At 37.4% G+C, this 12,416-nt stretch overlaps 1 protein-coding gene across 8 annotated transcripts in view; it reads left to right on the top strand.

The window, feature by feature from the left end:
• Nucleotides 1–12,416, top strand: part of LOC120598872 (phosphatase and actin regulator 1) — a 288,350-nt gene that overhangs the window by 64,731 nt on the left and 211,203 nt on the right. The gene's annotated exons all lie outside the window — the stretch shown is intronic.

Here is a 12,416-nt window from a genome sequence, read left to right as displayed (position 1 = left end):
GGGTTGGCAGCGCGGTGCTGAGCATCACAAGTGAAAAACACCTAGAGGAAAATTAATGTGCTGTCTCAGAATCCTCCACTAGAAAATACTCACTCTATTGATTGAATATGTTTCCCACTTATGAGAGATGTAGGATCACACAGAACAAAGATATTCATTTATGCATTTTTCTTTCTGACCAGAAGCTATTAGCACTAAACTTTACATAGTAACTGAGAAGAAATACTTTCAATTTTGCTAAACGTATTCAGTGATTTTTGGTTAAAAGAGCTATAAATGCAAAATAAACTATTACATTGATAGTACCTGTGCTTCAATCAATCCAGGACTCAAGGACTGAACACTTCCTCTGTGTTCCAGGTCAGTCTAAACAATAGAAGCATATAGCAGAGCTGGGGCTTCCAGAGACCTTGTGATCTCAATGTATGAGACATTTTAGCTCAGTGTTTATCAGCCTCGGGACTTTTCATTTTGGACTGAATAGTTCTTTGTTGAGGGGAGGTATCCTGTGCATCACAGGATATTTAGCAGCATCTCTGGCTTCTACCCACTAAATGTCAATAGCATCCTCTGTCTTAACATGTACCTAGGATTTGTTTTAATCAGGTAAGAGGACAGACATGGAGACAATGCCTTTGAAAGAAGAGTTTATTTATTACGTACAGTTCTCAAGAGGAGGGGGCACACCATGCCACATAGGGCCGACTACGTGGGGAAGTACCAGGGTCATTCAGGAGGCAGGACAAAGGGGAGAGCGGGTTGTCAGCAGGCAGGTTGTTTACTATCGCTGGGAATTAGCTAGTCCTGGGAGGGGCAGTCTCTCAAGGCCCCAGGCCATCCAAGTATCATAAAATACAGAAAATATAAAAAACATGATTAATACACCTACCTCCCAGTTGTGACAACCAAAAATGTCTCCAGACATGGCCAAATGCCCCCGAGGAGGGGGGCGCAGAATCACCCCTGAATTAACCACTGATCAAGAGCCAAAGTGGGTAGTGCCAAAAATGAGTGCGTTCCCCAAAGCAAGAGGTCATTGTGGTCTGAAGTCCCAAGGGAAGGCTTTGTGTGAGGATTGGCAGAAGTCAGGAAGGAAGACATCCTAAGTGGGAGGATTCACATGAACACAAAGTGGGGAGGGAAGAGTAAGTATACCGTTTTTCGGATAATAACAATAACCAATAACAACTCTTATTCACTTACTCTGTAGCAAGCCCTGCACCAATGATGGGAATTACATACTTAATCTTCCCAAGAGCCCCATGAGACAGGTCCTATTTATCTCAGCTCGGGAGAAAAGAAAACTGAGCCTCTGAGGGATTAAGCCACATGCTGGGTCTCACCGGTAGTGTATGTTGGCATTAGAATTTGAAATCGGGTCTCTTTTAATACAAGACTGTTAATATGATTAGAAATAATGTCAGGTAAGATTAAAGGATGTTAAATTACAGACAGAAGTGTCTGGTTTAAAGGGCTGTGCTACTCAGAATGATGGCAGATTCTTTAGCAGGTGAGTGATATGGTAAAAATGGTATTTTGGTTCATCTTGCAGCATCGGCTCTGTAGCAGGATGGGGAATTGGTTGGAGGTGGGCTGGGGTGGTGTGGAACTGAGAAAGCTCTAGTAATTCGGGTGTGATGACCAGTGCTTGGGCAAGGGTAGAGACAGTAGGGTAGGAGCAGAAAGAGGTATCAGGAAAATGTTTTTAGACACAGGACATAAAAAGATTTGTATTAGTTCATTTCCATTCCTTATTTTTAATTTTTGCTTACAATGAGCAGGCACTGCTCTTTGCACTTTACATATATGAACTAGCTCATAGTGACCTCTACATATGATCTCCATTTTGCAGATGAAGAACCAAAGCTCAGAAACTTGCCCCAAATCTGGCTCCAGAGTCACACCCTTAAGTACCCAGCTCTGCAGCATCTGTAGCATGTTACTAACACTCAGCTCCTAGGCACTTGGGCAAGTTTATCTCCTCTCACTGTTCAGTACACTTATGTACTTCTTGGGTTTTCCCATCTATGAAATGAAGAAGCCGAACTTGAAAATCCTTTTACCCCTACTATTCTACGTCAGAATAATAATTCTACTTATTGAGCAAATCAGACACGATTCTGTTATTTAATTCAAGATAATGGAAACCTTTCCTTAAAAAGAGAAATAGGTCTTTATGTGTCTTCTTTTTGAAGTGTTGGTTGATTGGGAAGAGGTATTCTTTGCCTGGAATCCTAGAAAGCCATTCTGCTGGGCGTGTACCTCAGTTTCCCCTGCTCATCTTTGACCTCCTTGAGGGCACGATTGTTTTATTCATTTTTGTATTCCTGGTACATAACTGGTTTCCAATAGAAGATTAGTAGTTTTTTGTTTGTGTGTTTCATTTTTGCTTTTCAGTGATTTCAGACTGTGAGGAAATCAGGTTTAATAAGTTTCACTTGTATAACACCATCATTCAGGTAAACTCTTTACTAAAGAAGAGGATAGCAATAGCCTTCAGTATGGCTACAAAAATAGAAGCAGGGAGTCATATTGAAAGGAAGTGAAGCTGCTTAGCTAGGAAGCATGAGAGCAGAGGGCTTTCAACACCTAATAGTATGGAGCACAAGGTCGAGTTGACATTACTTACTAATCGAAGAGTTTAGACAGATGTTGGCAAACTTTTGCTATAAAAGGTCAGATAGTAAACATGTTAGTCTTTCACCACATGGTCTCTGGTGCAACCACTCAATTCTGCTGTTGTTGCACAAAAGCAACCAGAGGCAATACATAAATAAAAGAGTATAGTTGTGTTCCAATAAAATTCTATTATTTACAAGACAGGAAGCAAGCCAAATTTGAACCAAGGGTTATAGTTTGCCAACCCCTGGTATAGACTCTCAAGAGTGACAGAACAGGGCACAGATCCCAGCTGTGCCACTTGCTAACTGTGTGTCTTTCAGCAGATTCAGTCTCAATTTCTGCACTTGTAAAAATGGTGGCTCTAACAATGTCCACACCTAAAGCTGGTGGTAGGATTAAATGAGATAATATAGCATAAAGATTTTGGCACTGACCCTGATATAGTAAGCACTCAATAAATGGTGCCCATTATTATTGTTATTATAAGTGGTATTTACTTCCCCTTGGCCATTTTTTTCCCTTTTCATTTTTCACTGTACTAAATTCACATTGAATTCATGCTTCTGAGTGCTATAGTGAGGTATTTTATTTGCAGTCTTCTTTTTCTTTCTCTGGACTTAATTTTGAGAATAATGAGGAGAATAATATCATTTTTAATAACACTTTATTATCTTAATATCGTATCTTATTAAGATAAGTAGGATTGTTGCGAGTATAAAATTCTTGTGCTGTACTTCACACGGTGCCTGGAACGTACACTCTATATATTGTAGCTAGTAGGAGGAGGAAGAAAAGAAGTTGAAAATGTAAGTTTTTTAAATGAAAAATGTAAAGAAATTCACTAATTACTTAGAAATCTTGTGGAATTTCAATTAAATAGGAATTCTGATAGAGAGATTTTTAGCACTCAGTATACTTGAATGACTTAATTTTTTTACATTTGGAATCAGTTAATTGCTTGGCTTTGTTAATCAATGATTTCCTAAAGTGGAATCTAATATCTAATAAACTAGAAACTTTAAAACCAGTCAAGCTACTTGCTTTTCAAAATCTATTTATATTATAGCTTAAACAAGATAAATCATACTTGCAAAATAGCTGTCTGTTGGTCGGGAAGAATATTCTCTGTTCTGCATATTGGGAACACTCATTAAGAGTCATATGTGCTGAGCCAATGATTGTCAATAATACACAGACGATATGAAAGCAGAACTTATCCAATTAAGCCTGGCATCTTTCAAGTCATGTGTTCTAAGGTTAAAGAGCAGGGTTTCTCAGCCTTGGCGCTATTGCCATTTTGGGCTAGATAATTCTTCTTTATGGGAGGCTGACCTCTGCATTGGAGAATGTTTAGCAGCATCCTGGTCTCTACCTATGAGATGTCGGTAACAACTCCCACACTCTACCTCAATTGTAACAACCAAAAATATCTCCAGATATTCCTCAATGTACATACACACACACACGCATGTTGAGAACCACTGATATAGATTGATGATGAAACAGTGCCTAGAGATATCATGTTCCAACATATCCAAGCAATAATAAATTCTTCATATAGAACCATACATGCCAGATTTCTCCAAATAGTCTCAATGTCAGATAACCTGCCCAACTGACTCGACATGTATGCCTAGACTTGGAAGCTCACATAGGCTGATTTTCTTCAATTTGAAAATATGATGACCATCTCTATGTAGTTTGTCTTGTTTAGGCCTTCAAGTTTGAATACATTTATTGCACCACTGTTCATTTTTGGTCTTTATTTATTTTGCTGAGGTAAATGGTTGATGCATTTCATGCTGGTTAATGACACTAAATGTAGTTATATCCTTAGAGTGATATAAGTCTGCCATTAGTTTAATTGAAACAAATTTCTTTTAAAACTTTAATAAGAAAAGCTGTATTGGTCTGATTTTTCCCATATTGGTGCTAAGATAAAGCATTTTTTGATGGCTTTCCATGCAACATGACCATTTACTGGTTTGATAACATGTCACATTTTATGTGGCTGAGAAAGGATGGCCTTTTGGAATGTATGAGAAGAATATTGTTTACCTGTCTACCAGGATACCTTTCCAGGTAAATTCTGGCACATTAGCTTTACTACCTGAAGCAAGTTCATTTATCTTTAGGGTACATTTCATTTTTAAAATAAGGCTGATAATACTCATGTCTTCAAAACAAGTATCAAAAATTACCAATTTTCTTCTCAATTCATCTTTGCCCAAGTAATGCAATAGTAGCAAGAAAAATGAAATCAAAGTTTGTGCTTTATAGATCTTACACCCAGTGCTATATGGAAATGTGGCTGTTTAACCTGTAATAAGATATAAGTTATAGGGGATATTGAGAAAGTGGTCAATATTTAAATTGTCTTGAAAATATTTATGGGAGAACATGAATATAGTTTTCCATATCACTATAATGAGACTTATGAAGTACCAAATTTTAGCATCAGGTAGAGGAATTCAGGACTACAACATTTTACCTAATGCTGTAGAATAATTACTCATAGTAATATTTTTCTGGTATTATACATCTTGGGAACAATTTTGCCAAATTAGTCCTGGATTATTTTATATTTACCATTTATAGAGAGATACAATTTACATCGAAAATCAGTACCTACCTTGAAAAATAATTGTGGCCCATACTATTAAATATTTTTTAAATGTTGGATTTTCCAAAACATAATTATTTAAAGCTCAATTTGTTTACTTTTTCCTGAATTTGTGTATATGTAGCAATTTGCCTTTATCTTACCTCCTCCATTTGACTATAGATGAGGAACTGTATAAATAAACGACAAAGTATCTCTTTTAATTTTGAGTTCTCAGTCTTTGTGAGGTCATAGCTGTGCAGAAGAATAAATCCTATTGTTGCTGTGCTTACAATTATTTTCTAGATTCCCCTTATTGTATGCACAGAATATCCCTTGTACCTTGTATATTTATGTAATACTAACTCTGGCATGAATTTTTTTAAATTAATTTATTTTAATTAGTTTCAGGTATACAGTACATAGATTAGACGTCTATATAGTTCATAAAATGATCCTCCCAATTTCTCCCACCCTCCCCTGACCCTTCACACAGCCAATGTATTAATGCTAATTGTATTCCCTATGCCATGCTCCCCATCCCTGTGACCATCCATCAGCTACTAATTTGTACTTTAACCCTTCACCCCATTCTCCCAGCCCCCTCAACCCCCTCTTCCTCTGCCCTTCACCAAATTGTCCACTATATTTGTGAGTGTTTTTGATTAGTTTGTCCTTTTTATTCCTTAGATTCTGCATATAAGTGAAATCATATAGTGTTTATCTTTCTCTGTCTGACTTAAATACCTTCTAGATCCATCAAAACAATATCTTTTTCCACCCCCTTCCTTTTAGTGTGTATGTGTCTTTTAATCTGAAATGAGTCTCTTATAGACAGCATATGTAGGGGTATTGTTTTCTTATCCTTTCAGCCACTCTGTCTTTTGGTTGGAGCACTTAATTCTTTTCCATTTAAGGTACTTATTGATAGGAATGTAGTTCTTATCATTCTTTATTCCTTTTATTGATACATGTTTTTTCTTCTTAAAGACGTCCCTACAACATTTCCTGTAATACTGGCATAGTGGTGATAAATTCCTTTAGCTTATTTTTGTCTGGGGAGCTCTTTATCTGTCCTTCAACTCTAAATGATAGCTTTGCTGTATAAAGTATTCTTGGTTGTAGATCCTGGATCTTCATTATGTCGAATATTTTTTGCCAAGCCCTTCTGTCCTACATAGTTTCTTTTGAGAAATCAGCTGCCAGTCTTATGGGTGTTCCCTTATAAATAACTATCTGTTTTCTCTTGCTGCTTTTAATATTCCTTCTTTGTATATAACCTTTGGCATTTTAATTATGATATGTCTTGGTGTGGGCCTCTTTGGATCCCTGGTTTTTGCGATTCTCTGAGCTTCCTAGGGTTTTATATCCATTTCCTTCACCAAGTTAGAAAAGTTTTTCATCATTATTTCTTCAAACAGCTGTTCAACATCTTGATTTTCTTCAGTTACACCGATCAGATGGATATTTGGACCCTTAATAGTGTCCCATATGGTCCTTAAATTATTTTTGTAGTCTTGGCATCTTATCTTTTGCCATTCTGATTGTGTTCTTGGCTTTCCCATCCTCTAGATAGGGCGTTTGATCCTCTTCTTTATTCACTTTGCTTATTCCTTTGCTTATTCCATTTAATATACTTCTCATCTCAGATAATGTGTTCTTCATTTCAGACTGGTTCCCTTGTGTAATTTCCATTTTTATGTTTTTTATCTCTTTGTTGAAGCTCATTTATAACTAGTGTTTTGAACTCTGCATCTATTAGGGTACTCGACTCCATTATATCTGGATCTCTGTTCTCTTCTCTCATGTGGTTTCAGCTTCATTGTCTTCCCATTTTGGTTGCCTTTCCATGTCCGTTTCTATGTACTAAGCAAAACTCCTAAGTCTCCTGGCCTTATTAGTGTGGATTTATGAAATAAGTGTCCAGTGGCACAGTCCTGAGCGCAGTTCAGTTACAGGCTAAATTTAGCCCAAGCCTCTATCCCTCTGGGCCACCTGTTAAGATGCAGCAAGCAAGCCACAGATGCTGTGCTTATAGTTGCCTCAAAGGGCCACAGCAGAAACCGAGGCCAGCTGCCACCAGTGTGAGTCCAGGCGCTGCTCAGCAAGGGGCACCTGACTAAGCAAAGACACACCTGGATGTGACTTGGGTTTGGGTGTGAGTAGGGGGAGGCGGGGTTTCAGGGAATTCTCTGGGCGGAGCAACCTCTGTTATCTATCAGAGCCTGGCTGTGGTGCACTGGTAAGGGGAAGAGCTCAACAGGGAACAACGGATTCCGCTGGCACTTCTGTGCGGAGCGAATCTCTCCTTAGGCCTCTTTCTGACAATGTCTCCCTAGTGGCCCCTGCACACAGCCTAATCAGCACTGCTGCTCAGAGCAACCAGATCCATCACCGCATAATTTGCTTGCGGACGTGGCCCCTTTAAGAGGCTTCTGCTGCTGCCGCTACCGCAGCCTCCGTCTTAGCCGCTGGAGACCCGGCTGCTCTGCGTCCTCACCCTTTCTATCTTCTGCCGTTGCAGGGTGATTTCTTGGATTTCTCCCTAGTTGTATGGCTTGTTCATCCAGATCCCAGGCAATTTTTCCTTGCTGCTGCTCCTTGTTTCCATCACTAGTTTGATTTGGTTGCCAGAGGGACAAACAGAACCTCTATCATCTATGCCATTTTTTTTTTTTTGAGCATGAATTTTTATACTGTTTGAGAACATGGATGACAATATGAGATAGAGTTTGTTGTTGTTGTTATTGTTGTTTTATGTTATTATTTTGGAATTTTAGCCAAAATTTCCAGTTAAAGTCTCAATTTTGTGAAACTTACTCTTTTCCCCTGAATGTCATGAAAATCGACCTAACTTCTCCTTTTCCTCATCTTTTCCTGTACTTTCATTTTTCTTTAATGTGCTAAGATGTTAATCTTAACTTGCAACTACATTTATAAGGAGAAAAGTCTGTGGAAAAAAGCAACCAAATTTGATTAACAATCAAATTAGCTAATGCTATAGTTATAATATAATATATTATAGTTATAGTATAACTATAGCAATGGTGCATATTCTTGTCATAGAAAGGACCTGTGGCTCCATTACTCAATGTTCCCTACCCCACCAGATTCCAAAAAATTAAGAATCACACAAAATGACCTTTAAACTCTTAAACATTAGATTTTAAATGTTAGCAAAATCTTTACTGTTGTTTTTTGACAGGGAACTGATTTGGAAGAATGAAGTAAGGATATTCTTCCCTCTTTTCAGCCCCAACTAATTATAGACATGTAACTATTTGAGGTTATTCTTCATTTTCAGAATTAAATAATTGCATACACTTAACCTATTCTAGCTATTATTATCATTATAGTACTATTTGAAAAGTATTATTGCCAAAATTTTAGGGACATTTTGTCTCACATTGGCATATTCTGTTAGTTTGTATCATTATATCATTGTTTCTTTCTATAAATAGCTATACATATCAGTTATTGTCAATTAGACCCCCCAAAAAGATAATATCTGTTTCCAGCTGTTTATCCCAATTGGTTCGCCTCAGAGCCTGAAAGGAAAATGCCGTATGTCATATCGATTCAGTCTGTCAGAATTTTGAAGTCTAATTCATACAAACCTGACTATAGGCATAAAAGTTGTTTCAACTTCTACAGTATGAATTGTTCTAGAAAACAGCTTTCTTGGTGCTATAAAGGTAGAGCTGATTTGCCTTCTTCCTGTCCCAGAGAGTGCCCTAAATGAAGTGCTAGTTTATGGTTTTTAATAAAACTGTCTATACCTTACTCCGAATATAATAGAGCAAAAATGATTTCAAGAACTATTTCTGCTAATCTCTCCATGATCTATCTTCAAGAAACTCTGAAATTTTTTCCGTATCTCATCTAAGTCATTAGATGACTATGTGTGTGTGTCCCACAATATTTTGAGGACTTTTGAAGAGAAGAGACTCATCTTTGTCTGACTCACAAAGCTGTACAGAGAGCAGATGCTCAATGAATGTTTGTTGAATTGAATTCATAAAAGGTGGTTTACTGAGGAAGCCAATTTTTGTTAATGTCCTTAATATAGATTTTTCCCCCTCCAAACCACTTCCCCTCATATTTTGTCTTAGAAGTTAAGTTTTCCTCTATTGGTGAGCTGAGAAAGAGCTCAAAATGGACAGCTACTGTTCCTCCCCACCCCGTGGCTGAGTTCTCCAGATAATTTTTTTCAATCCTCTTATTGTCTTGGAGATTAGGATTGTAACTGAGTAGTAAAGAGAGGATTTATTTGTCTAACTTAAATTTCTGACCATGTCTTCTCCATTTGGAGATAAAGATTCCAACTTAACCTGGCTTGACCTCCTGAGTTGAATCTTTCTCAAATCCATTCAATTCTGTAACTGCATCTTATTTTTAAATAAGCATCAAAGGGAACAGTTATATTTGCATTTGAGCCAGTATGAATGGTAAATGTTTACTTTTCTGAGTAGCAAAAAGCCAGGAAATAGAGCAAGAAATTATCTTTAAATTTTCTTGAAGGATAGTTCAACAAATATCAAATGCTCTTTGAAAACCTATGAAAATATTGACATCATGATATCTAATTTCTTTCTGCTTAGTGGATCTACATCAGATCTCAGGCAATTTTCATTTAAATACATGCCTCTGAAGCTTTCAAAATTCATAGAATCTGCTTTGCATGTCACGTGATAACATTGTGAATATATTTGAAATACTCTGCTATTCTACTTAACTTAGCTATAAGATTGAAATCCAAATTATTTTATTTTCCCCAGGACAAAAATTAATTGTAGTTATGTCTTATTAGGCCAGCTAGTGGGCTCTGTTCTTATTAGTCTATAAAATACTACACTTCCATTTTTCATTTGGGTGCAATTTTCATGTAAATTAAATCTGTAAAACAGCATTGAATTTGCATGCAACTAAATTTGAATTTATTATGTAACCTCCTCTTATAAAGAGCCTCCCTCATTTCTCACTCCACCATTTAGATAAGAATGTATCTTCTTTCAAAATACAAGTATTCCAGAAATGTTGTATGAGATTGACTTTTTTTTTTAACCCAGCAAACCATTTTAGTGTACTGTTGTAGTTTCTCTTTTGTAGACTTAAACACAAATAAAATATCCACATTACAACATTGGCAATATACTTTTTGTAATATAATAATCACAATAGCTAATATGTTAGATACAGCACTAAATGCTTTATATATGTTCATTCTTCATAACAACTCTTGATAGATTCTCTTATTTTCTCCATTGTACTGAGATAGATGCTGAGGCTTTGCCCATGGCTTGTAGATGGCAGAGATGGGACTAAATTCAATCCTCTTCCTACACTCAAATTGAAAAATAAAATTATAGTGAAATATAAAATAATCTATGACTTTATGACTCTAATAAAACCACTATTTAGCTGAGTTTCTTCTTGCAGATTCTATGCCTGTGCATAGATAGATATATAGAAAGATAAATAACCTTCTCTTTTAGAAAAATTGAATTTTACTATACATACTATTTGGCAACTTATTTTCCACCGAACAAGAAACCATGGCAATTTTTTCATGTCAATAATGAGAGATAACTATCATTATTTTTAATGGCCACATAGTCATGCATTTGATGATTGTTCCTTAATTTAGTTAATTAGTCCCTCATGATTGGACATTTGGGTTACTATCTTTTTATGCTATTAAAATAAAAATAGTGTTTAGTTTGTTTTGTCACCTTTCAATAATATGTCAAATGACATAATTCAGCAAATCTCTTATGGTTTATGGGACAAACTTTTGAGAAAAGCCAGTGATCAAGTTGAAGCAAAGCCTCAATTCAGTCAGATTTAGGATAACATTTATATAACCAAGACAAGTCTTTCGGGAAGCATGAAGGTTCCTCATCTTTCCCTTGCACATGAGAAAATTCTCCTTTTGTCATTTCTTACCTATAGCTTGGAGATAGACTCTGTCACCTATTTCATAGTCCCACATCTAGCCATGGCTCTGCCTGTAAGTAAATAAAGGATAAATCTTACCTATAGTTGTTTGCCCTAACCATGAACATTCCAGGAGGTGAGAAATATTATATATACAGCCAGTCAGAACCTATCCTGTCTTTTTCTAAGAAATATTCATTCATTTTTTCATTCAGAAAATATTCAGTGATCATTTCCTATGTGACATCAATTATCCTTGACCTCCAGAGTAACCAGCCTATTAGAGGTATGTCGATTAGGGTGCTTTTGGCCATCGTAAGAGAAGACCTTGTGCATCTTGGCCTTACACAATAAGGTCACTTATGGCCTAACATAAATTTGTAAGTGGGCAGGATCTGAGCTTGTTTCCGTCACCTCTTGATTCTCTGCTCTGCCCTTCTTCACTTCAGGACTCCATCCTCAGGCTCCTTGCAAGATGGCTGCAATAGTGTGGGCCTCACATGCAGACACCACAGGGACCAGAGGGAGAAATGGGATGTCTCTCGTCTATCTCTAAGAGCAAGGAAGCTATTCTTAGAAGCCCTGCCACCTACAGGCATCCCTTACAGATCTCAAGGGCCAGATCTCGGCAGCCTACCCACTCATCAGGGTTCCACCCACTAATGCTAGGGTGGAAGCAGCCCCCTGGGAAGCTCATGGTCCTGTGGAAAAGGGATAGATAGCTGCACACATTCCTTCCTCTGTTAGGAAGGAATATGGGCAAAAATTCTCTATTAAAGAGGAAACTGCCATTTGTAAGTGACACAAATAATGCAGGCAGAGGTAACAGCAGATGTAAAGGCCTTGAGGTAGAAACGATGTGTTTCTTGTTGTGTTTGAATACAAGAAAGATAAGTGGTATTGGAGCCAGGGACAGGCCTTGTCCCTCTGAGTTGATGTGAAGGCTCTGGGACCTTGTCCTAAGAGCAGGATAACTCAGCATGAGGTTTAGCAGAGAGCAGTGACAGATTCCCAAGCTGCTGTCTGAGGACTTGGTGGTGAATAACAAGAGCAAGAACACAGAAATCAGTGATGTGGACAACTGGTCTAACCTGTGGAGAAAAGTGGAGAGAGTTGAGAAATACTTAAGAGTTAGTTTTGACCAGTCTTGGTGATGAATTGAATCTGGAGGAAATGAGGGAAAAGGCGGTGTAAGGGATGACTCACGGATTTCTCTCTGGGCAGTTAGACAACTGGCATTGCCATTACTGAAGAA

Source organism: Pteropus medius, unplaced genomic scaffold (assembly GCF_902729225.1).
Source record: "Pteropus medius unplaced genomic scaffold, Ma_sr-lr_union100, whole genome shotgun sequence".
NCBI lineage: Eukaryota > Metazoa > Chordata > Mammalia > Chiroptera > Pteropodidae > Pteropus > Pteropus medius.
This window is presented reverse-complemented; position numbering and strand designations above follow the sequence as displayed.